The sequence below is a fragment of the Terrapene carolina genome, unplaced genomic scaffold, assembly GCF_002925995.2.
Source record: "Terrapene carolina triunguis isolate 2854851 unplaced genomic scaffold, T_m_triunguis-2.0 Scaffold789, whole genome shotgun sequence".
In the NCBI taxonomy this organism is placed as follows: Eukaryota; Metazoa; Chordata; order Testudines; family Emydidae; genus Terrapene; species Terrapene triunguis.
In genome coordinates this window covers 7,744,643-7,771,279 of record NW_020665140.1, presented here as the reverse complement: position 1 = coordinate 7,771,279, position 26,637 = coordinate 7,744,643, and the positions used below count along the sequence as shown (strand labels likewise).

The following is a 26,637-nucleotide window of genomic DNA, read 5'->3' as shown; positions in this document are numbered from 1 at the left end:
TAAAATACACGTAGTCTCTAAGAATGTGCAAACACAATATTTTGTTTAAAAAGAAAGCCACCAGAAATGATGGCAACATGTTGGCATGTAGCATTTAAATAAATTAATAAATACACTGCACTGAATACAAGAATACTTAAAACGCATCTTACAAAATTCATCCATCACTGCTGCTTTTTAAATATTTTTAGCCTGGAAGTTGTAAATGGAGAACAATTCAGTACAGTGAGTAAGCTAATATTGCAGTAACAGAGAAACTGCAATTCGGTTTGCTGAAAAATGACTTGTATAGTCCCTTTCATCCGGAAAGATCCCAAAACACTGCTTCACCCATCACTGTCATGCAACCACTTTGCATAACAACACTATGCAGCAGCACAAGGTAATGAAGAAGATTAATATTTCCAATTGGCACTGGAGAGGCAAAGTGGCCTGCTAGATAGGATACTGAACTGAGATTCAGGAAACCTAAAAACTATTCCCAGATCTGTTGCTGCCTTGTTGTGTGACCTTGGGCAAGTCACGTCCTTTACCTGTGCCTTTGTTTCCCATCCTGCGTTTGTCTGTGTTGTCTATTCAGATCATGAGCTCTTTGAGGCATGGATTGTCTCTCGCTATCATTCAAGTTAGATTAGAGGAGGAATCACATGTACAATTGCAGTGTAGACCTACTGATACAAGAGTTGTTGACCATTGTGCAACTCCACTGACTTCATGGGAATTACTTCTGATTTACACTGGGTTACTTTAGAATTAGGCGCTGTTCTTCTGTGCAGTTTCATGCAGTGTACACCATGGGATATGCTAAAGAGGAAGGATTGATCTGGAAGCATGTACTGTTCTTTCTTCAGGATAATCAGTAACACTGATGTCCTAGATAAGATATTAAGCTAAAATTCATGTTTTCAGTGGAAGCCCATTAAAATCAGTGAAGTTAAATCTGGGATGAATTTGGTCCAAGTTGCTTTAAATTACAGAGGGAAAAAATGTCTCCTACCAAGCCTTGGAGCCATACAGTGCATAATAATAAAGTTGTACCTCTTACTGTTGATGGATATTCATGTAAGCTGATAACCTTACATCTATCGTCAATCAACTAATGTATTTTAGAAGCTAAATGGAATGCTGAATGATGGCTAATAAACAGGGCATTCACTTGCTGAGGGGCAAATTCTAACCCAGCACCCATCCTGAGCAGCTGCACAGGGCAGGTGCTAGGTTGGAGGCTGAAGTAGTCAGTGTAGCCTCCTCGGGTGGAGGTGGGGAAAGGGAGAGAGGCTGGAGGTTCTGTGCAACAACTAATCATCCTACTTCTCCCCAGCCTGGCATGCACTTGCTGCACAGTGGGGCCCCCACAGAGCTCCATGCTGCACAGGTTCTGCGCATCTCCTGTATTGTCCCTTGGCTTTCTGCTTCCTCACCTTGTGCAATGGAACAGCCCCATTTTTTATGGTCTTCTGGGGAGCTTCCACACTCAATGAGGAAGTAGCTGGGTTTGGATCCAAGAGCCTTGTATGTACTAAATAAAGCTGCAGCACCCATTTAAAAAAAAATCCTTTCCCCTAGTTTCCCTCTACTTTCCTCTTAATCACAACTACCTCAGTGCAGGGTATTTCAGAGCCATCAGTGATAGTCCTGACCCCAGCCAGTCCTTAAGTTTCATGAAACCCCCACCAGCCCAGCTGTATTATTGGCTAAATACATGTCTTCCTGGACCTGTTTTATTTAAGTCTTGAGGTTGGTGCTGTAACATTTCACTTGTGAGCACTGGGACATAACGTGTTTGTGGTTGCTTCCTCTTCTCACTTCTAACTCTCCTGGTTTTTTTCCTGTTGCAGTCCTATAGCAATTCCTATACCACTCAGTCCTATAGCAATTCAGATGTGTTTGTTCCTTTCAGGGAGTAAAGATCATAATCTGTTTGGCTAAGAGTAAAGAGATGCCTATGAAGCCACTGTACTGAGGCTGCAGTCAGACAGTCCTCAAGTGTGTCCTTCAGTGAACAATAGCATCTAATCCCTACCATTTATTCGTAATGCTGAAAAAGTGAGATGCTTATCTCTGGGCAGCTGATACTTGAGGCTTTGTTCCCTTTTATGAAGTTATGACTACTCCTGATAATGGGCATTTCACTTCTGTTCTTTGTGTGGGTGATTGGCTGCTCATCCTGATTAGGGGAAGAGACAGTGGGTGTAAAAACAACAGTGGCTAGCTTGATTGTTGTTTCAATCCCTTCAGCCTTCCTGTTGAAGCTAGATCCTGAGGCTTTAATGAAGTTCCCAGCAGATAACAAAGCCGAAAAACTTCAAGCTTCACTTCTAAAAATAGCCAATATTTAGCAGGCTGGGGGGAAAATACAGAGCCTCTGAACCTGATTCTCTTCTCATTTACACCAGTTGTACATCTTTATAACTTCATTAACTTTAGTGGAATTACACCAGTGTAAATGTGAGGAGAATATAATCCTTCGGATTTCAGTTTGTTTTTTAACCAGAGGCAGATTTTATTTTTTTGTTTAACTCCAAACAAAAGAGATTCTGCTGTTGGAAAATTTTCCTGTGGGTAAGGAATGTGCTTCATATTTAAGGATTTCAAATATTTCATTTACTGAATACTGATATATGATCCATTAAGTGGCTAAATTGTCATCTTGACAATAATAATATCTAGCTCTTTAAAACAATATGTCAAATTCTGCCCTCATGTTATGCCAGTATATATCTGCAATGACTCCATTGGACTGAATTTTGCTTAGCTACATCTGTGTATATCTGGATTAACTCCATTGATTATCCCTGGGGTTCATCTAGTTTTACAGTATTGTAACTGAAAGCAGAATTGTAGCCTTGTAAGAGATCACAAATGCTAAAGTATTTACAGAGCTGTTTGATTAAACATGTTTTCATTGAACAGGTTGTTTAAATCTTTGAAAATATAAAGCTTTCAACGTCAAAAACCCATTGTTTCAAGTACTCGTAAATTAGTGGGCAAAAGTCTCGTATCAATTTCATGTTGTAAATCTCTTCTGTACTTTCTGCACTTGTGTTGTGCATAGATCTTCCATTTGTACATAGAACTTCCATTCATGTCAGTGGGAGAGTGTGTTAAATGATTGAATATGCCTTAGAGATGCGCTGGGTGGACAGGAGAGTACATCTCGTTGGTAGATGAACCAAAATGCCATCAGCAAGTCTGTAGGAAGTCTTCTGTTCAACTATCTATTGGTTCACTAATTTATTATCACGTCTAATGTTTATTAACTAAATTTTGTATATTTTTGGTAATATTTGCAATATAGCTTCCAGGCTGGCTTTCGATAAAGTGCAAATCAAATACCACTTCGCAGAGCCTGTCTGTGAGATTTATGGGTTTCTCCCTCTTCTACTCCAGAAATGATTTAAAGAAATGATTCTTTTTTGCTGTTGTTTTGCTTAATGAATTCAGTGATATGCTATATTCTGTATCAGAGATTCTCCCAGCACGTAAGTATAGTCTTAGTAACTAAATTCAGAAGGATAATTTTTTTTAAAAAGTCAAAAACAGAGATATGAGGAATTTGGGGGAATTGAAATGTAACATGGTTTTATATTCTTGGTATAATGATGATGTAGTAAAGTAATGGATCCTGATTGGTGCTACACAGCCTACAGTGCTATGCCAAGAAAAGAAAACTGTTGCTTGCCTTTCTGGAAAAAATAATTGCCTGGCTGTATCTAAAAAGCTCAGATTTGGTCCACTCCCCTGACTGTTCTGCACAGGCCCCTGATCAGAGCATTAAATAACAAATTCAAACTGAGGCTCAGGCATACTCAGCCCTTCCGCCTCATCCCACCATCTTCTCCCAAGGAGTTAGTGATGGAGATGGAGGAAGTCTGGGAGAGAGAGAAGTAAATATTTGAGTGACTGACTACTTTTTTTAAAAAGCAGCCGGATGGATCTATTCAGGGCTTTGGAATGATAGTTTGCCCTGATGGAAGTGAGCCAGAGGGTACTTGAGTCTTTCCTCTCCTTTGCATTCCATGAGCAAAGTCTGGAGACAATTGCATTATGGCTTCTCACTGCCCCAGTACTGGCTGTGCTTAATAGACACAATCTTGGTCAGCTGGTGTAACTCCATTGTCTTCACTGGAGTTTTCTTCTGTTTTACAATGATATGAGTGGGTTTCAGAAACAGGCTCACTGTGTACATAGGACTGTAGCTATAAGGGCATTGTAATGCTTCCTCGCTCTCGCGGGGAGAGAGGTCACTCAGTCCGGTCCCATCTGGCCAGAACCAGAATCCGCAGGACAGTCAAGAGCTCACAGTAGGGCTGGGTGACCAACAGTCACAGTTAGGCTTTAGCCTGGGTTTGGGCGGCTCACTCTGCCAGCCCTTAAACAGAGTCTATACCTGAGCGGCCTGGGCGGCTCAGCAACAAAACAAGCTCAAGTCTGGCTTTAGCCTGGGCGGAGCTCAGGCAGCCAGCAAAGCAACAGTCTATGGGTGAGCTGGTGCGGGGGGCTCCTTCTTTAGTGCTGGAGCTTCCCCGCACAGTGTAGGGAGTCAGCCACCCCAGGGTGGGGTGGCAGGGGGACGTGGGCCCACCCTACTTCACCATGTCCCAGCCCAGGGCCCTGGCAGGGGCAGGATTGGCTACCCCTGTGTTAGTGAAGATCCAGTCGCAACACGCTGACTGAGCCACACCTGACTCTGCAGCTGGCTGCTCCGTGGCTGCCCCTGGGCCACTTCCTGCCTCCCTGGGGGTTGGTACCTGTGGCCTCCAGGCCTTGTCCGGCTCCTCGGGGTACACGGCGGCCGGTACACCGGGCCAGTGCTCGTCAGCATCTGGGGATCAGGAACAGCCAGGCGTAGGTTCCCCTCTGGAACGCTGCAGAATAGGCGGAGCGTCCTTCTCCTCTGCAGGCTCTGCCCCAACTGTGCGGCAGGGCCTGCCTTTTATACTTCTGGCCACGCCCCGGTACATCCGGTGAAGGGGGCGGGGCAATCTAGGCTCTGCCCCAAGGGGAGTGTAATGGAATATCTTTCTTTAAAACATTTTAGGTTGCATGTATATTTCATTCCACAGACCTGCCTCTTACTAGAGAGACAGTTATAACTGATTTGACTTGTCTTGTTCTCCTGAAGAAACATTTACTGAATCAACTCTATATCACTTATGTTGTATGTGGAGTGAGTCTTACCACATAGTTATCCCATTTCTTATCTGGTCCTATATGTGTGATTTGGGTTACTGAGAGGATGAGAGGGGAAAGTCTGTTCAATCTGACTCTCATAATTTTTGCACGAGTGTAATTTTTCTATAATGAAATTTCCATATTGCTAGGCTGCTGCTAATACGGGTCTCCCCACCTTCCACCTCTGACTATCATCCCCATTCCTTCATAAACACTGTATAATATTGTGTTATAACTTTAGAGCAGTGGTTCCCAAACTTGTTCCGCCGCTTGTGCAGGAAAAGCCCCTGGTGGGCCGGGCCTGTTGGTTTACCTGCCCCTTCCACAGGTCCGGCCAATCGCGGTTCCCACTGGCCGCGGTTCGACGCTCCAGGCCAATGGGAGCTGCTGGAAGCGGCGGCCAGTACGTCCCTCGTCCCACGCTGCTTCCCGCAGCTCCTATTGGCCTGGAGCAGCAAACCGTGGCCACTCGGAGCTGCGATCGGCTGAACCTGTGGATGCGGCAGGTAAACAAACCGGCCCAGCCCGCCAGGGGATTTCCCTGAACAAGCGGTGGAACAAGTTTGGGAACCACTGCTTTAGAGGTTCATGAAAAGTGTACAGAGGAAGAATCTGCCTCTCTGAGCCTTAGGCTGTGTCATCTCAGCCATTGCCTCCCACCTGAGTATTGTCCAACATGTGATAATTCCATTTTCCAGTTTTAAACAAAAGGCTTTAATAAATAATTTATATAGAATATTGAACTGGAATGGAGACTGACATATTGCCAATGATAGCATCACATCAGTGTGATTGAACAATTGCCCCATCTGGAATCTGAGTCATTTACCTCCTTTTATAAAGTAACAGTTGTGAATTTACAACTGGGTTTGTTTTCTGTGTGCAGTCGAGATTTTCCTGTAGGTAGTAAAGGTATTTCTATCCTGAAATGTTAAGTGTCCTTCTGATTAATCAGATACCTGTCCTGGGAATTAGATAAGGTGCCACTTTGCTTTGACTGCTTCCAAGGTCAGTGCTATTGTTTGCATTGGTTCAAGGAGATCTGGTTTGCTGCTGATAGTCCTATCTGCTTTTTTCCTCCTTTGATTCTTTTTGGGAATACATGTCTTGCAAGAAACCATGGAGCACACACAATAAAAGTTCATTAGTGGGCATCAGATCAGAAACTTATGTAGCCCCCAGTTTTTTGAGAGGTCAGTTGTGTTCTCAGTTTTGTTGCTACAGGCAGTGCTGCTTATTAGCACATCCTGTGTTGTATTGAGTTCATATACCTTATTTTCTTTCCCTGTTCCCAGCAGGCGTATAGTCACAGTCTCTCTGGGAACAGTGGATATAGATTTGACAGGAACAGGGGTCAAATTGAGCCAATTCATTGGTCCATTCAGGGTTGGATTAGGGCATTTTGGGGCCCTTGGCAAACCACCTTATGGTTGTGTGGGGTGTTGGGGGACCCCTTTATCTCCTAGAAAGGCAAGGGCAGCAGCATTGGAACACCTTCCCCCACCCCTCCAAGTGGCATCAAGAGAGGCAGGGAGAGATACCATAACCAATGCCCTTTTACTCCCCAGAGAGGCAGGGATGATCATGAGAGGGGTCTCCCAGTCACCACCACAGCAACCAGCATGGTACATTTCTTGAGGTGGGCTGGGCCTTCTCTACTTTTCTCCTCCTGAAACATACATAATTCTCTGCTGGAATGGTCTTGGAAGAGCCTCCCAGAGCAGCGTGTCTTGGCATTGACACCCCATTGAGATGTAAGGGGCAGTTCACTCTTCTGAGCAATTGTTTCAGGCTCTCTGCAGACTGCTTGGTCCACAGTTTCAAGCTGTTTTTTGCAGCCACCAGGGCTAGAAACTTACTTTTTCATTTAAAAGCAAACAGAAACTGAATTTATGATGTGGTCCCATGACTCAAAGAGCTGGGACCACATAGGTACTGATCTAAAGTCCTTTGCCTTAATCCAGCCTGGCATACACCATTCTTGCACGTGTCTGGGGGCCTTCTGGGTTTTGTCAGTATTTAGCTTTTCATTCTAAAAATAATTACTAGTCCCTATGGTTGTGAAGATACTGTTCCAAATGTAGTCCCTGGATGAAGATTGAGTGATGTTTTAGATCAGCGAGCAGTCTTTGATATGATGGACATGGAAGTTTTGTCTGTAGACCCTAGAAGAGGTGGTGAAGTCAGTCTTGAGTGGCTCCAATCCTATCTCTGAGATAATCCAAAGGGGAGTTAGAGAAGGTTCTCTCCAGTACCACAAAGATCTGTTTTGTCACACCTCTTCTTTGGGGTTCTTCTGACGCAGCTGGGGGAGTTAGTGAGAGGACCTAGGCTGCAATGTCTGCAACATGCTGATGTCACAGCTGTCTCTCATAACCCACCAGGATCATGTAATGAATTGTTTCACCCAGTGTCTATGTGAGTCTGGGGTTTGGGTGAAGACTAGCTGCCTCTGGCTCAGTTCGGACAAGATGGAGACAGATCTTATGGGCTCACGAAAAACAGATGGTGAGCTAAGCAGAATGTACAGTGCCGCCGCTGGTTGAAGGAGTGATGTCCATTTTTACTGGACGTGCACAGATGTCATGCTAAAACCTGGTGTCTAGGTAGCCGTAGCAACTATGGACAAGAGCATTTTTTTTTAATTTGATCTGTACCTGGTGAGAAGAAGCCAGTCACTTTTCCCTCCAAAGCAGAACTTGGAACATCTACCCGGTCCTTTGTCACCTTGGGATTGGATTACCCTAATGTGCTCTGCGTGAAGCTATCCCTTGAGACTGTTCATGACTGAAACTAGTGCAAAATACCATGATATGCTTATTAAGTGGAGTTTCACATGGGAACACAACAAGAGTACTCTGGAATCCGTAGTGGCAACTTAAAAGTTTCTGGCTGGAATTCAGGGTGTTGGTGTTAACCTATAAAGCTATCTGTGGTTTGGGCAGTGGTTGCCCAAAAAACTGCTTTGTTCCCTGCACCATTCTGTTGCATTGCAGTTCAGGGGAAGCACTCAAGCATGGAGCCTCCTTGATATGATTCGGGCTGTTTGTGGGGCATTCTCTGCTTTGGATTTCTCTCTCCCCACCTGGTGTACCATGGCCTAAATGTGTAGATCAGGGGTAGGCAACCTATGGCACGCATGCCGAAGGCGGCATGCGAGCTGATTTTCAGTGGCACTCACACTGCCCAGGTCCTGGCCACCGGTCCGGGGGGCTCTGCATTTTAATTTAATTTTAAATGAAGCTTCTTAAACATTTTTAAATACTTATTTACTTTACATACAACAATAGTTTAGTTATATATTATAGACTTATAGAAAGAGACCTTCTAAAAACATTAAAATGTATTACTGGCACGTGAAACCTTAAATTAGAGTGAATAAATGAAGACTCGGCACACCACTTCTGAAAGGTTGCAGACTCCTGGTGTAGATCTTTAGGTTATGCTGTCTTTCCAACTAGGCATCTAGGGAAGGATGAGTTGAGGGTTGAAGAGGTTTTGTGAGCTGTGGGAGTTATTTTATGTGCTGGTCTGTGTTTATTTTATCCTGGGAAGAGTAGAGCATTAGTGAAATTGAAATTAAGTTGTCAGGGTGCCAGAGTTTGCGATGAGCATCTATATAACTGTTTATCATTGTGTCTGTGTACCCCCCCACACACACACACAATTAGAGAAAAAGCAACTGATAATGAATACAAGAAAAATAGGAATAAAGATGAAGGTGATCTATTTGGGCATTTATAATTAGGTAAATAGGAAAAACGGGAGAAAATGAAGAAGTAATTGGCAGGTGAAATGAGTGCTTGAATAGGCTTACTTGCCAGCAGATTAATTCACATTGCTAAGCATTAAATGTTTCCTTATGTTCTTATCTACATATGTGAATCAACCTTTTGAATGGCATTCAGCAACATAACTGTTGCAGTTTAGTAGATAGGGTAAGTTATATAGTATGTTCACAAACTATCACTGTGTGTCTAAATGAAATCCTTATTTACTATACTGAATTTAAAGGGGCCTGAACAGCTCTGCTTCATTTTACTATAATCTAGCATTCCTTAAACAGAAGGCTAGAGTTTAGTCTGCGTTGTAAGCTGAGTCAGCCCTTTGCTCAAAGCAGAGGGCTTCAAACAAATAAGGAGAATTCTCCTGAAAAATAATTAAGCTGAGGCCACCAGGCTCTGCTGAGGTAGGGACTTTCCAAGCACGTGGCTCAGATGAGAGCACTGACCTTACTGTTCTTCCAAATTGCAGACCTGTTTAGATGCCAGGCTGCAAATTAGTTTCACAGCCCCAAAGGAACATTCTTATGCAGGGTCACTTGGGTGTCTGACTACTGGAAAGCAGAAAATGTGTACCCTTGAGAGTTCACTTTTATTATGAGCTTGTAGAATATCAAATAAGTAAATGTCATCCATGATAGAGCTGGAAATCTCTTCATTTCCAGCTCTGTGTTGTGCTCTGTGTTGTCCATCCCACTACAGTAGGGCAGCACTGGAAGTTTTGATAATTCTCTAAGGACATAATTTTGCATGAGGGATATGACTTCAAAAATCTCATGCATGTAGGAGGAACAGGATTTTTCCCTAAATGACTTCTTCATTTTTGAATGCCTCTGATGATGATGGCTTTGACAATTACATTACCCAATTATAGCATTTTCTCATTGATCTCACACCTAGATCCTCATTCTCGATTCATTTATTTATACAAGTATAACATGGTTTACATCAGTGGACTTGCAATTGATGCACTTTGGTATATGTGAGTAGAGAATCAGGTTGTCTTGTTTTAGTCATGGATTCATGTAACTTTTCATATCACTTATTTTATCTAGTCCCCACAAGGATGAAATTGGCATCTTTTCATCAGTAGTTTTGTTCATATCTTAGGTATTTGATCAACATGAACACAGATATATAAAAGTTTCAATTTTTGCTTCATGCATGATTCACAATAATAACTTAGATTTTTGTCAAAATTTAAAATTTGGCCTAGGATAGAATTTTATTTGTTTTAATTGCATCTCCTTTTTGAAGTGAAACATTTAATTGGTGTGTTTGCAACTCTCTCTTTGTACAACAATTATGTAATGCTTGGGCTTAACGCCCTCCCCCGCCCCCCCTTCCCAAAATTAGCTTAAAATCCTAGGCCCAAATTGATCCATTGATGATCAGCTCCATTGATGTTGTGCTTTGTGTTTATAGAATCATAGAAATGTAGGCCTGGAAAGAAGCCATCAAGTCATGGACGGTGGGTATCGTAGGCTGTGGGAGGCTGTGCCTCCCCAAACAGCCTGGTGTAGCCTCCCCACAACCCCCCGCTCTGCCCCCAGGTCTCCTCCTGCAGTTCCTGGCACTGTGCCCTGGCTCAGGCTGGGGCTGGCTGGCCTGCCTCCCACAGGGACTTGGAGTGGCTGGGGCCGCGCTGCCTGCCTGGTGCTCACAGCACACCACCCGGCACTCATTCTGGGGCTTGGCCTCCCGGCACACTGGGGCTGGGGGTGCTGTGGCCGTGCCGCCCGGCACACCGGGGCTGGGGGCACAGCCTGGCTGCCCAGTGCTGGGCTGGGGCTGTGGGCTGTGGTGGGAGTGTTCTGGGCTCCTGCGGGGAAGGGAGTGGTCTCAGGCACAAGGGGAGGGGCCAGGGGCTAGCCTCCCACAACAGTGAGGTTCACCAGCCACCGATGCATCAAGTCCCTGTGCTGAGGCAGGACCAATGCTTAATTTGTAATGAAAGAGGTGTCGGGGCTTAAGCAATTAGGCAATGGAGCTCAAGCAATTTTTTTACTTTCATAAATGACGTGGCAGACCCAGAGGTGCCAGGGCGATAAACTGCCAAGCCTAGAGGTGCTGGGGCCCAGCCCTGCACTGAGCAGGACCAAGTAAACCTAGACCAGACCTGACAGGTGTTTGTCTAACCTGTTCTTAAAAGCCTCCGATTATGGGGGTTCCACAGCCTCCCTTGGAAGCCTGTTCCCGAGCTTAAGAGTTAGAAAGTTTTTCCTAATATCTATCCTAAATCTCCTTTGCTGCAAATTAAGCCCATTACTACTTGTCCAACCTTCAGTGGATATGGAGAACAATTATTAACCATGTTATTAGTAATCACCCTTAATGTATTTGAAAACTATTATCAAGTCCCCGCTTAGTCTTCTTTTCTCAAGACTAAACAGGCCCAATTTTTTTAACCTTTCCTCATAGGTCAGTTTCTCTAAATCTTTTATTATTTTTGTTGCTGTCCTCTGTATTCGCCTCACAGCTTTGCAAGAAGAGTTGGGGAAAAAGCAAGACCAAGCTCACCAAGCAGTAAAACATGCTAGCTATTCTGGCTTCTACTCAATCCTTAGCTGTCGCTTGAGATATTTTTAATATTAGTCACAATCTTCTCCAGGCATCAGAATCTTTGTATCCCGTAGTACCTGTCAGATTCACCCACTGACTTCAGTGGAACATCATAAGGGATGAATTTGGACCTATATAAATGTTTTACTGTTAATTTACAACTACTGAAATGAGTGTTGCTGAGCTACTGACTCACTTCCTTTCTCAGCATGATAATTTTTCTACTGGCATGTACACATCTGTATCCTAATATGTGGGCTTAGAGTCAACATAGCCAATGGAAATTTATACCTCCTGTCTCCCAAGGTTAGCCTAGTATTAATTTGAGTGGCACATAAATACTGAGAGAAGAATAGACCTCAAAGTTTGGCTACTGACTTAGCTGATCAAAAGCTGATTTTAGAAGAGAGGCTGAAATTTAATCGGGCGCACTAAGTGAGAGAAGCTGTTTGTAGCTTCTTAAATTATTTTTTACGTGATTCAGTTCATGAGAGTTATTTAATACCTTCCAGTGTCACGGTGACAATTAGGTCTGCATGGTCAAATTGAGTTTAATGTAATAATTCGCTTGGTCTGAATCTGATTATTGATAGGAACATAGCATTACATTTTCACTGTAGATTTGAATTAACCTCTCCTCCCAAATCCAGCTACTTTTCCCATCTCCAGCTAGGAAGCTGTTTTTTTCATAATATTGTTAGCCCTTAAACAGAGGGGTTTTTAATCCATAAATCCTGACGTATTTGATAAAGGAGGATGCAGGACTATTATCTCCATTTTACTGAAGGAGTAATTGAGGCAGAGAGGGATGAAATTACTTCCTAAGGTCACACAGTAAGTCAGTGGCAGAGTCAGAAATCTAGATCTTCTGGATGCCAGACGTGCTCAGTTTAATAGATGATTAGAGATTTCTTCCCTCTTCTAAACATACTTAATCATATTAGAATGTATTTGGAGGCTCACTCTATAGAATATAATTAGTTGGTGGAGAAAGGGAAAACTAGGAAAAACAGAAAAGTAATATAAGTTAATATAAACATCATCTACAAAAATTAAATAGGGAAATATGTGCTTTGCATTTAGATAGCTAGTGCTTGAAAGCACCTTTTGAGGAATCTCCTAATCACCTTTGAGAAGTTTAAAAACATTAATTAAAGATGCACCAAACTTCCTGGTAGCTCGGTAAGTATTGTTACTATTTTATCTATGGTAAACTGAGGCATACAGTTGAAATGACTTAACAATGGTTACATAGGACCAAGTCCTCTTTCCGGTGCACAGCTTGAGCCAGAGAGGAAGTTGTTCCACTTTAGCTCTGCTAGTTGCACTGGGCTGGGAGAGCGGAAGGGCATGGATGGGGGTGGGGACCAGATGATCTGTATCTACCAGATGTGTCCCCTTGAATCATAATGTGCATTAAGGGGCAAGAAGCATTGAGAAGAATAGCTCTTTGGTGCACAGCAAGTGTGGGGTCCTTGCATAAGCTTTCCCCTGGGGCATCCCAGTATCACTGTTTCTACTACATTGAGGACCTATCACACTTGAGGAGCGAGGAAGGGTGAGATTTGCCCCATAACAAGTTAATAGTAGAGCCAAAGGTAGAATCCAATGGTCCTGCCAGTCATTCACAAAAATTAATAGAGTATAGTGGGTAGATCTTTGGGAACAGTTGGGACCATTTCACCCATTTCTACATCATACTTTGATCAACAAGAATATTCTTGGCTGGAACAGATATAGAAAGTTATTTCTTTCATAATTAACCTCTGTCTAAGAAATGTTACAGGATATGTTCCTTTGCCAGAGAGTAGCAAATTTCAGGGTCTTCTATGTTGGTTTCCCACTGGAAGAGGGATGGAAAGATTGTGTTTTCTTAGTGTAATTTGTTTTATTTACACTGTATATACTGGCCCTTGATCAGAGGTGGTCAAACAGCATGTAGGCAGTTCCCTCTTTCAGGAATCTCAGCCAAAACACCAGTGCCTAGTTCTTAGAGAGAAACTCTGCCGCAAGAATGGACTCTAGTTACAGAATTTAAGGCAGAGAGCAAACTCCCTTGCTGCTTGCCACAGCTGCTCCAAAAAGAAACACCATCACAAAATTAACAAAAATGCAGCATTTTTTCAAAGATGGAACAATGTCTGCACACTAAGAAAAAACTATGTGTAAAACAATGTGTAATGGTGCCATTTGGTATCTTTCATCATAAGAATAGCCTACTTAGCGCAGGGTGGGCAAACTTTTTGGCTACATCGGCGTATGGAAATTGTATGACGGGCCATGAATGCTCACGAAATTGGAGGTTGGGATGCGGGAGGGGGTGAGGGCTCCGGCTAGGGGTGTGGGCTCTGGGGTGGGGCCAGAAATGAGTTCAGGGTGTGGGAGGGGGCTCCGGGCTGAGGCAGGGGGTTGGGGTGCGGGTTGGGGGGGTGAGGGCTGCAGCCTGCAGGGCGGGCTCTGAGGTGCAGAAGGGTGGGACTGAATTCTCCAGATTCATCTGGTTCCTGTTGTTCTATGTACTGTAGCAAATGGATTAGTAAAGCAACTACATTTATATTGTAACCAAACAACAATAGAAACTGCTTTTGTGTTATGGAGGTTTTGTTGTTCACCCTCACAGCATTTTCATTCAAGGCAATCCCAGCATGGAGCCTGTTAAAGAATGCCCTTCTTTTTCCTCTCATCTCCCAGCCCTGCCTTCCTCTTCTGCAGCACATATTCCTCATAATAAGTGGGTGAGCTTCAGGAGAAGGAGGAATTCTGGGGCTTCTGTCTCCATCTCACAGGCCAGCAGCTGGTCTTGACAGACTAGCTGTGGAGTTGGCATGGGCTGGAGGTATTAATAAAGCTTGTTGTCTTAGAAGGGCAGTCAGTAGTGATTCAGCTCATTCCTCATGGAATTCATTGTGAATTGGCTTTCTAAGCATGGAAAAAGCAGTTGGCAGTTAAATATTCTGTTCATTACAGTTGGTTTAACTTTCCAGTATTCTTGTTTTATGAGGTAATTTTTAATGTTGATGGCATTCAGATTGTTGCATTTCAAACACCAGGAATGTGGTCAGTTTAATTTCATATTGAACAAAAGCCCATGCCAGAAGGTATCTATTAGGTAAAGCTGGCTGAATAATTTGTAGTAAATCATATTTTCAATAAATGTTGCCTCTTTCTCTGTTTGCAAACTGTGCACAAGCAAACAGGGATTCTCTCAGCTTCATGCAATACTCAGACCTATTAGATGAATAATTATTGCAAATATTTTTCTGTAAATACTTGTGTTTACAACTTCAAAATCTGCTTTCCACAAATATTGTCATATATTTAATTACAGCTGTGTTCCTGTGAACGTTGCTGCCAGGAAATTTATTCACAATAGAATATTCATGAAAAGTGAACACTGTAGGGGCATGAACATAGCCAAAGTAAATTTGCTCTAAAAAACTGCTTAAAAAATTCAGGACTCCCTGTCCTAATTTTTATATCCAAGAGGCTTAATTAGGGTAAGGCCAGGGGAAAGGTTTTTGTAACTGAAGCACAGCTCTAGGAGCCAGGCGATGTGCTGCTTTTCCCAGCTGCATCACAGATTTCTTCTGTCTCTGAGCAAACCACTTAACTTATTGGTGCTTTGGTTTCCCTATCTGTAAAGTTAGATGATATTACTTCCCTACTGCACAGTGGTGCTGTGAGGATTAGTTGTTTGTGGGGTGTTTTCAAAAACTCACATGAAAGTTGCCATGGAAGTGCAAGACGATGTTGTCATCATCATCATCATTTGACCTTTTGGGACTCATCCCAATGATGCCCTCCAAACCTTTTGAGATTTGGCCATCGCTTCCCTCTCTATGTAACTCAAGCAGAGATTGGCTAAGTCTGCGTGCATGAAGACTTTAATTTCTATTTTTTCTAGGGTCTCCACTATATGAAGTCCCAGATTCCAAAGCGCATTCAGTGGTGGCCAGGTAGATCAGTTGCAAATAATTACTACTCAGTTTGAGCATGGCTTGTAGAATCTGGCCCTGAATGATTAATAGGGGAATAGGTAGCCACTAAGGACCAGATTGTGGCCCATGCTGCTCACTGATGCAATGGAGTAAAGGGGACATAATGTGCCCTTACCTTTGTGCAATGATGCACCTCACTGCCACTTCCTGGGCACAAGGAAAGCACACACCCATAGTGCATCAAGGCAGTATAGTTATGTCAGCTTGTCAGGAGAATTGTATGCAGTTTACTATCTTTCTAGACACCACAAATTACAATCTCCCTCCCAAGCTTCTCCAAAGAAAATGCAACAAGCTGCCCATTGTTATGGGCTAGATGGCAAACTGATGATCTAACCCTAACTATATAAGAACGGCCTGACTGGATCAGTCCAATGGTCCATCTAGCCTAGTATCCTGTCTTCCAACAGTGGCCAGTGCCAGATGCTTCAGAGAGAATGAACAGAACATGACAATTTTGAGTGATCCATCCCCAGTCATCCAGTCCCAGCTTCTGGTGGTCATAGATTTAGGGACACCCAGAGCATGTGATTACGTCCCTGACTATCTTGGCTAATAGCCTATAATGGACTGATCCTCCATAATCTCTCTTCTAAACTGAATAGTCTGTCTTTTTAATCTCTCTTCATATGGAAGCTGTTCCATACCCCAAATCATTTTTGTTGTCCTTCTTTGGACCTTTCCAATTCTAATATATCTTTTTTTGAGATGGGACAACCAGACTGCACACACTATGTAAGGTGTGGGCATACCATGGATTTATATAATGACATTATGACATTTTGTGTCTTTATCTATCCCTTTCCAAGGGGTTCCTAACATTCTGTTTGATTTTTTGACTTCTACTACACATTGAGCGGGTGTTTTCAGAGAACTATTCATGATGACTCCAAAATCTCTTCACTGAGTGGTAACAACTAATTTAGACCATATCATGTTGTATGTATAGTTTGGATTATATTTTCCAGTGTGCATTACTTTGCATTTATGAACACTGCCATTTAGTTGCCTAGTCACCTAGTTTTGTGAGATTCCTTTGTAACTCTTCACAGTCAGCTTTGGACTTAACTATCTTGAGCAATTTTGTGTCAAATTTTGCCACTTCGCTGCTCATCCCTTTTGCAGATCGTTTATGAATACGTTGAACAGAACTGGTCCCAATACAGATCCTTGGGGGACCCCTCTATTAACCTCTCTCCATTTTGAAAACTGACCACTTATTCCTAGCCTTTGTTTCCTATCTTTTAACCAGTTACTGATCCATGAGAGGACTTTCCCTCCAGTCCCATGACTGCCTACTTTGCTTAACAGCCTTTAGTGAGGGAGCTTGTCAAAGGCTTTCTGAAAGTCCAAGTACAATGTTTCCACTGGATCACCCATGTCCACATGCTTGTTGACACCCTCAAAGAATTGTAATAGATTGGTGAGCAATGATTTCCCTTTTCAAAAGCCATGTTGACTCTTCACTAACATATTAAGTTCATTTATGTTTCTGATAATTCTGTTCTTTACTATAGTTTCAACCAGTACTTTTGCCTGGTACTGAAGTTAGGCTTATTGGCCTGTAAGTGCCAGGATCACCTTGGGAACCTTTTATTTTTAAAGGTGTTACATCAGCTACCCTCCACATCATCTGGAACAGAGGCTGGTTTAAGCAATAGGTTACATACCACAGTTAGTAGTTCTGCAGTTTCATATTTGAGTTGCTTCAGAACTCTTGGGTGAATGCCATCCATTTCTGGTTACTTATTACTGTTTAATTTATCAATTTGTTCCGAAACCTTCTCTGTTGACACATGAATCTGGGACAATTCCTCAGATTTGTCTCTTAAAAAGAATGGCTCAGGTGTGTGGAAGACGGATGCAAAGAATTCGTTTAGCTTCTCTGCAATGGCCTTGTCTTTCTTGAGTGGTCCTTTAGCACCTTGATTATTCAGTGGTTCCTCTGATTGATTAGCAGGCTTCCTGCCAAATTTGCTATTAGTTTTTATGTCTTTAGCTAGATGCACTTCAAATTCTTCCTTGTCCTGCCTTATTATACTTTTACACTTGACTTACCAGCATTTATGCTCCTTTCTATTTTCCTCACTAGGCTTTGACTTCCAGTTTTTAATGATGCATAGTGTTCTAGAAATCTGACACCATTGGAAAGTTGAATACAGTTGTGTTAACATTGTGAGATGCTATGCTGCTCATTGAGATGAGTTTCATTGTTGTGCAACCATTTGTCTCTCTTGGGGCTTGTCTTCACAGAAAAGTTAACTCGGATAATAATTTAGCTCTTGTCGACACACACAAACCCTCAGTTTTAGTGTGGTGGTGCTTTTAACTCAAGTTGGGTGGGAGGGGAAGGGGAGAGGGATAGATAGACTAAAGCTTGAGTTAGCAAAACTCATGAGCTGCTAATATGGCCGCTCTGCAATGTGGACTTAGGCTAGCTCCACTTAAGTGCTGCTAGTCCTCCAATGCCTTCCCACAGTCCGATGTAGCCAGAAAGGACAGACAAGTTCTTCCAGAATTCACTGGGAAAGAATTCATAAAGTGTCTCAGTTTACTGCAGTGCAAAGAACCATGAGATGTGCCACACACAAGCTGTGTACACAGCAGCTTGAGTATTATTTCATAATATGGCTGCTGGTAGTCAAGTAACTCAAGTGCAGATAACTCGAGTTAAGTCTACAGTGAAGGCACAGAGATTATGTAACACTTTCCTTTATAAACCCTTATATTTTTGTATGTTTAAGAATTTGCTTTAGATAAAAATAATTGACATAGAAGGTCTTGATGTGATGCAGGGAATTGCAATTTTTCCAATCCTGTTCCAGCAGGGAGTGAATCTAGCCCAACAAATACAATGTTTTGGCTTAAGGTGTCCTGTTGGTTTTTTCCAACGGTGTTTTTTGCCATAGCAAAATAATTTTAGGTGAAAACCAATTTCTCATTTCTTTACGTTTGCCAAAATCATGAATTTTCACCCTTCTGGCCAGTAATGCATTTTTTTTTCTTATAAGTCATAACTTTTTCCAGTGTTGCAGAAACACAAATGTCCAGGACTTTATCAGGTGTTGGGTGTATGCTTGGTAGTGGAAGCAGATAATGTATGCGCTTGAGAACCTCAGCAAAAATTGATCATGTAATTTTGGAGTTCATCTTGGTTGTGGTTGGAATTCAAACCATTGTAAGGACACGGAAGAATGATATGTTTTGTGTGGGTATGTATTTATATAAAGGATAATTATATCCCTATTCTGTATGAATGTTTAAAACTATGTTAAACTGAGTGTTTTGTGTGGATGGCAAAGTTAAAATGGGCAGGGATTGTTACTGTTCCAAACTGGACCATTGGGAGGGGAGAGGTGTGGGGAGATGGGACTATTCATTGTGGCTCTTGTCTGACAGACCAGGAGCACAATTCAGTGCTGACAGTGAAGCATGAGGAGGAGTGAGAGCCAGGAATACTAATAGTGTGGAGGAGATGATTGGACCCTTTAACATGACTGGGGGGACTTTACTGGGTAACTGTTGGACAGTCAAAGACGAAAAGGAGACTGTACTGTAAGTTACAGTTTCAGAGTTGAAGTTATTTCTGTCCAGTTCTTGAGTGTTCCCATACCTGCACATTCCTCGCTTCGGTTCAGAGTGCCACACTCTCCAGGTTTACCCTTCCCCTGCTCTTTTGTGAGCAGTCAGGTGTACTTCAAAAGGTTCCGAGGTTTGGTTTGGACAAGCATCAAACAGTTTGCATGCTTATCTGAAACTTGTCCTAGCCTCTTAGTTCTAGACATCATGCTGGAAATCTGTCAAGAACAGGCTCTCTTATGAAGTTTCTGGTACTTCCCAGTTCTGGCCACATCATGAATACTGTGACAACTGTCTTTTTGGAGGTGGTGACCATTCAAAAATATCAGCATTTGCCATCATATATAGTGCTATCTGAAATGTCACAGTTTCCCCTTATACTTCAGATAGGATGAATCAGTGGTAAAGTTGTTGTACCAGTTGGCAAATGTTTAACTATAATAAACTATTATTTCAGCATTTCCATTTCTGCCCTTATGATAAAGCCTTTTCCTCAGGGCAGGGACCTTGTCTTGCTCTCAGATTGTACAGTGCCCATCCCTAAGGGGGTGCCCCTTTTTATTGAGGCCTTTGGGTGCTACCACAATATGAATAATAAGAATGGTGAGTGATAACCTTTTTATTGAATTTTTAAACTCTTTTACAGAAGTGTGATCCTCTATTAACTTATACAGGGCTGTTTAAAAATTCCATAGAAAGAATCCCATTCTCCATTTAATTATCTAGTTTTTCAGAGTAATTGTTTGAGAACCCTATTTAACATCATTAAAATATTTTTCTTCATGTGAAATTATTCACCCTTTCCTGTTAGATGCGTAATATATCACAAACCCATGTTAACTTGCTGGGTCTGCATAGGTGTGTTCTGCATCTTGGGAAGATTAGGAAGTGCTTTAAACTGCAGTCATGTTGTTGATGGGCCAAAGGATGGGATTTTCAAAGGAGTTTGAGAGTTAAGTGCCCAACACTTACTGACAGTCAATTGGAGCTGGTCAGGTAACTCCTTTGGGCCCCTTTGAAATTCCAGCCAAAGTAACCTTTCCTCTGGTTCACACTCTCTTCTGCCTGTGAGGGTTAATGATTGTGTGCAGGGTAGATGTTGTCTCTTCAGTGCTAGTGAATGTTTGCTGAGTGTGTGTCAATAATCTGCCAGTGTTTTTCAGGTTGTCGCTGATTAATTTGGTCATTGAATGATTGCTTCTCGCATCACTGGACTTTTTAAAAAAGGAACAAACCAGAGATGAATCAAGGCTCAAGTGGCTCTAGGTTGCATGTAACTTTTGTCTCATCTATTCTAAATTACATAATGTGGATGATTTTTAGAGGAAAAAATAGTTGTCGCACAAAACTGTTCTCCAATTGATCTTACTTATTATGTGCATTTATTGATGCTTAAGAACATAAGAACGGTCGTACTGGGTCAGACCAAAGGTCCATCCAGCCCACTGTCTACCGACAGTGGCCAATGCCAGGTGCCCCAGAGGGAGTGAACCTAACAGGTAATGATCAAGTGATGTCTCTCCTGCCATCCATCTCCACCCTCTGACAAACAGAGGCTAGAGACACCATTCCTTACCCATCCTGGCTAATAGCCATTAATGGACTTAACCTCCATGAATTTATCTAGTTCTCTTTTAAACCCTGTTATAGTCCTAGCCTTCACAACCTCCTCAGGCAAGGAGTTCCACAGGTTGGCTGTGTGCTGTGCTTCCTTTTATTTGTTTTAAACCTGCTGCCCATTAATTTCATTTGGTGGCCCCTAGTTCTTATATTATGGGAACAAGTAAATCACTTTTCCTTATTCACTATCTCCACACCACTCATGATTTTATATACCTCTATCATATCCCCCCTTAATCTCCTCTTTTCCAAGCTGAAAAGTCCTAGCCTCTTTAATCACTCCTCGTATGGGACCCGTTCCACACCCCTAATCATTTTAGTTGCCCGTTGCTGAACCTTTTCTAATGCCAGTATATCTTTTTTGAGATGAGGAGACCACATCTGTACGCAGTATTCAAGATGTGTGCATACCATGGATTTATATAAGGGCAATAAGATATTCTCCATCTTATTCTCTATCCCTTTTTGAATGATTCCTAACATCCTGTTTGCTTTTTTGACTGCCACTGCACACTGCGTGGACGTCTTCAGAGAACTACTCACGATGACTCCAAGATCTCTTTCCTGATTAGTTGTAGCTAAATTAGCCCCCATCATATTGTATGTATAGTTGGGGTTGTTTTTTCCAATGTGCATTACTTTACATTTATCCACATTAAATATCATTTGCCATTTTGTTGCCCACTTAGATTTGTGAGATCTTTTTGAAGTTCTTCACAGTCTGCTTTGGTCTTAACTATCTTGAGCAGTTTAGTATCATCTGCAAACTTTGCCACCTCACTGTTTACTACTTTCTCCAGATCATTTATGAATAAGTTGAATAGGATTGGTCCTAGGACTGACCATTGGGGAACACCACTAGTTCTCCATTCTGAAAATGTACCATTTATTCCTACCCTTTGTTCCCTGTCTTTTAACCAGTTCTCAATTCATGAAAGGATCTTCCCTCTTATCCCATGACAACTTAATTTACCTAAGAGCCTTTGGTGAGGGATCTTGTCAAAGGCTTTCTGGAAATCTAAGTACATTATATCCACTGGATCCCCCTTGTCCATATGTTTGTTGAACCCTTCAAAGAACTTAATGAAAAAATGAATTGTGGATATGTGGGGATACATTTTCAGCAAGGAGTTGAGGTGCACAATCAATTTGCACATGCATATACTTATGCTTGCAGTTGGTGTAAGCACCTGCTAATACTGTTAATGTTTGTGTGAGTCCTTCTGTTAGGGCTGGTCTACACTGGGCGGGGGGATCGATCCAAGATACGTAACTTCAGCTTTCGCGTAGCTGAAGTCGAAGTATCTTGGATCGAATTACCTGGGGTCCAGACGGCGCGGGATCGATGGCCGCGGCTCCCCCGTTGACTGCGCTACCGCCGCTCGCTCTGGTGGAGTTCCGGAGTCGACGGTGAGCGCGTTCGGGGATTGATATATCGCGTCTTAACGAGACGCGATATATCAATCCCGGATAAATCGATTGCTACCCTCCGATACGGTGGGTAGTGAAGACGCACCCTTAGTGCAATACTTGTACAAATCATTTGACCCAGAAAATGGACCTGGTGCTAACGTGCACGTGTGTGCCACTATTACACTCTTTAAAGGACATGTGCAAGTGTTAATGAACATGCAAAGAGAAAAATTGTGTGTGCGTGTGTGTGTGTGTGTGTGTGTACAAGAGGTAGCAGAGGACTGAAACTGCAGGCCCTTGATGTGGATAATATAATAGAAATTAGTATTTGCATGCCCAAAGGGGGTCACCAAGCTTTTATACATCTGTGGTGAACCTGCACCAATTTATGGATTTCCTTGGAAACCCTAAGGAACTTTGTGGTTTCATAGGATTTTTACCCCAAGCCACATGAAATTTAATGTTTTTGGCCGAGTTGAGTTTTGAATTTTTCAAACCAGAACTTTAAGCAGTGCAAACTCTTGAAAACAACTCTTGCAAAGAGAAACCACTAAGTTCCTCTCTACTTGATGTGTTTCTATAACAAAAAATAAATTCATTTTATTTAAAATTAACCTATCAAGCCAAATTCACTGGTGTAAGGAGTTGCAATTCCACTGGCCTAAATAGAGTTGCACACTCAGAAGCCTGTTGTTAATTTGGTCGGAAGTCTTTAGTAGATATCTGTCCTTGATTAAACTGGTTTTGGTGTTTTCTAGGATGAAAAGATACAGGAAATGGCAAACATTCTTCTATTCAGAAAAGCAATATTGTTACAAAAAGATTCATGACCTCATTCTCTAATTGTAGCCTGTATGATCAAGAGTATTGTTATTTGACATCTCATATTTCATAGGGGCAGTGTAAGCACAGCATGGTTATTTGATTTCTTTGATCTAAAGACTTCATGGGATTTCCCCTTGCAAGACAGACAGCTCTATACCAGGGATTTCCCATAATACAACACCATCATCAAACACATTTGGAAATAGTTATACAATAAACATTTCCTTCTAGTGATTTCTTCTGTTCTGAGAGTAAACTAGATTTCTTCTGTTGTGAGAGAGTGCAGTTGTGGAAAAGAGAGTGTGTCACCCCTCTCTCCCTGTCAGAAATGAAGCTATGACTGGCAGAAGCAGGGCCGGCTCCAGGCACCAGCCCACCAAGCTTGTGCTTGGGGCGGCACCTGGAGAGGGGCGGCGCTCCGGCCGCTGGGGAGAGCGGGGCCACGGCCGGGCTTGCCGCCCTTCCCCGGCACTCTGGCCGCCCTCCCCCCCCGGCGCCCTCCCCCCGGCTGCCGGGGGGAGAGCGGAGCCCCCGCCGGGACTCACCGCCCTCTTCCCAGGGCTCCGGCCGCCGGGGGGCGAGCGGAGCCCCCGCCGGGACGTGCCGCCCTCCCCCCGGGGCTCCGGCCGCCCTCCCCCCCGGCACCCTCCCCCCGGCCGCCGGGGGGAGAGCGGAGCCCCTGCCGGGGGGAGAGCGGAGCCCTCACCGGGGCTCCGGCCGCCGCCCCCTCCCCCCGGAGGGGTGGGGGGGCGGACGGAGGCTTTTTTGCCTGGGGCGGCAAAAAAGCCAGAGCCGGCCCTGGGCAGAAGTCTGAGCTTCAGTGTTTAAAATAAGTAATTAAATTTCACAATGAGACTAGGGTACAGCTATTTCCTTTTTACACAGGAGTCTTCTAACTGGAATGGATACTATCTGTTTAATCACTGATACGGTTTTCTTCTATACTGCGATCCTAGTTTTCAGTCTCATCCCCATACTCCTATGCATTTTCCTCTATGCAGTGATGCTGAAAAAGTGTGGCATCCCCCTGTTTTTTAAATACTTTATTTGCCTTCTTGCAACAATAATAATAAATAATACCTAGCTCTTATATAGCACTTTTCATGTCAAATAAAAATCCATAAACATATAGATGCGAGTCAGAAAGACAAGCCCATTGGTACGATGCTGCAGTTGCCAAAACAAATGAATATTATTTATCCATTTAAAAATAGAGGTATTCAGAATAGGGTAGTTACATTGCCAGATAACCAGAATCCATCCACTACTCATGAGTGAGGAGGAGGAAAGCAAGCAGCAATTGCAATATCAAGTTGTTCTATCAAAATGATTTTACAGATCTTCTACATATTGTATTTGTTGTTTGATTTTGTTTTCTCCCATTCCATTTAGGTGGCTTTATCATAGCCATCACCACTGTATTTGAGTGCCTTAGCCATATCCCCAAGTATCCTTTTCAGTAGTAAATGGGTTATATCTGAGGTAACAGTGTTTTTGAGTGCTGGTCTAGAGAAACCATTTAATTCTATAGACAAGAAGGTGAAGGGAAACAAAATTATAAACCAACCCAAAATATTTCCTGAATGTATTGACCTTTCAACCACTTTTTGTTAAATCTAGCCTCCTGCCTAAGGTTAATTGGTTTCCGGTGTAGATGAATTTACCATTTTTGTCCATGTCGCTTTTTAACCAGTATCAGAGGATCCCTCTGTACAGATTCAATGATTGGCCACCAGGTTAGGACTGCTTTGTGTTGGCTTCCTTGTGTGGTGTGAAGTGGCTTCAATGCAGCCTGAGATCTGAGTTAAATTCTTAAATCAAAGCCTTAGGTTCCTTGTGATGGCGTGTTTGGGACTTGTTTTTGGTAACTCTCTAGCTGTCAGTAGGTTTCTTTTAGATTCCAGAAAAGATACGGCTTCCAGTGATTCCAGGCTCTTAGTTTAAACTCGATGTTCTTAGCAAAAACCTAGAGATGGGCCGGAACCAAAACTTCACATCCAAGTACAGCTCCACATTTACAGCTCACATCTGTCTGTACAGTGGGCCAGATCTGGTCACCTCAACATCTGGGGAGGCTGGACTTGGAATTGGACTTTGTACAGACAAGTTTGGGAGTATCTACATCCCGGAATTTTGGTTGTGACCCTTGAAGATATGAAAATTTAGATATGAAATCCAGATCCAGAATTCAGATCTGAGGTTTTGGTTTAGGCCCTTGTACACAAACACACAGTTTTATAAAAGGTAAAAGTTTCAAAAGTGCCTAAGGGATTTACAAGTTCCTTTTTCAAAATGGACTTGGGCACCTAGCATAAATCCCATTGCCTATCAATGGGATTTTGGCTCCCAAGTGCCCAAATCCATTTTGGAAATTAGACGTAGGCTCCTAAATCGGTTAGGCATTGTAACCTAAGCGCAGCAGCACTTATATACCATTACAACTCCTGGCCTTAAGAGCCTGAGTCTCATGGAAAGTCAATATGATTTAGGTTCCTAAGTCACTTTTGAAAATGGGAGTTAGGCTCCTAAGTCACTTAAGAGCCTTTGCAAATTGTACCCTAAAGTCTTTCATCTCAGCAGAATTGATTCCCGAGTGTTCGCAGATGGCCTCTGGTGAGTATAAGTAATTAAGAAGCTTTGAGCTGTTGCTTTTTTATTGAAAATGTTTCAGTTTCTCTCTTTGGCATATAGAGGCTGAGCTCAGTTAAGACTCTATAAAGGAAATAGAAACAAATGCTGTGGCTAAGAAACAAGACGTAGGGTATATCTACACTGCAATAAAAAGACCCGCAGCATGGCCACAGCCAGCCTGAGTCAGCTGATGTGGGCTCACATGGCTCAGGCCGCAGGGCTATAAAATTGCAGTCTAGAAGTTTGGGCTTGGGCTGGAGCCCGGGCTCTGAAACCTGGCAACGGGGGAAGGTCTCAGAACCGAGGCTCCATCCTGAGCCTCTCTATATTGTAGTTTTTAGACCTGTAGCCGGGCAGCCCAAACCCTACAAGCCTGAGTCAGCTGACCTGGGCTCTGAAACTCAGTGTTGTGGGGTTTTTTTATTGCAGTGTAGACATACCCTTACAGATCAATTTCTTCCCCACAGCTGGCCCTGTGGCAGATTCCTTTTATTGAGAGTCACAGTAACAACCTAAGAAGTCTGAAAAGGGCACTAGTATTATCTGTAAAGTATCAAGTTTGATGGAGAATCAGGTATTACACTGAAAACACCAAACACAGGAACATTCTTTGGTCCTGTTTTTGCACAGATCTGTTCACTCTAAATTCACATATTAAAATTAATTTTAACATTTGTCCTGTTACTGGCGAATCTAAAAAATAGCCATTCAGACTACCAATAACTGTGTGTTCCATATGTTCAGGGAAAGATAACCAAATTCAGCTTCCCTATTACATGTGTTGTGATCCATGAACATTTGCAGAACACACAGCACACTTTTGGTACTCTGTAAATAACCGGTAATAATAATGGACTATGGCCCGATCTTGTCGGATCTCAGAATCCAGGCCAAATCGGTACTTGAACCACAAACCTCCAAGAATCACTTAAGGTGGCCAGACAATGATGTTGGTAATCCATTCTGTGTCAGTCTTCCTTCTGATTCTGGGCTGAACAAATGCCCAGCATGTTGTGTTGTTGTGTTGCAAGAGAAGCCTGGTTTTGCATGAG

At 42.8% G+C, this 26,637-nt stretch overlaps 1 protein-coding gene across 2 annotated transcripts in view; it reads left to right on the top strand.

Annotated features, from left to right (window-relative positions):
* The window catches only part of ARHGAP24 (Rho GTPase activating protein 24), a 333,812-nt gene that overhangs the window by 241,852 nt on the left and 65,323 nt on the right, over positions 1-26,637 (top strand). The gene's annotated exons all lie outside the window — the stretch shown is intronic.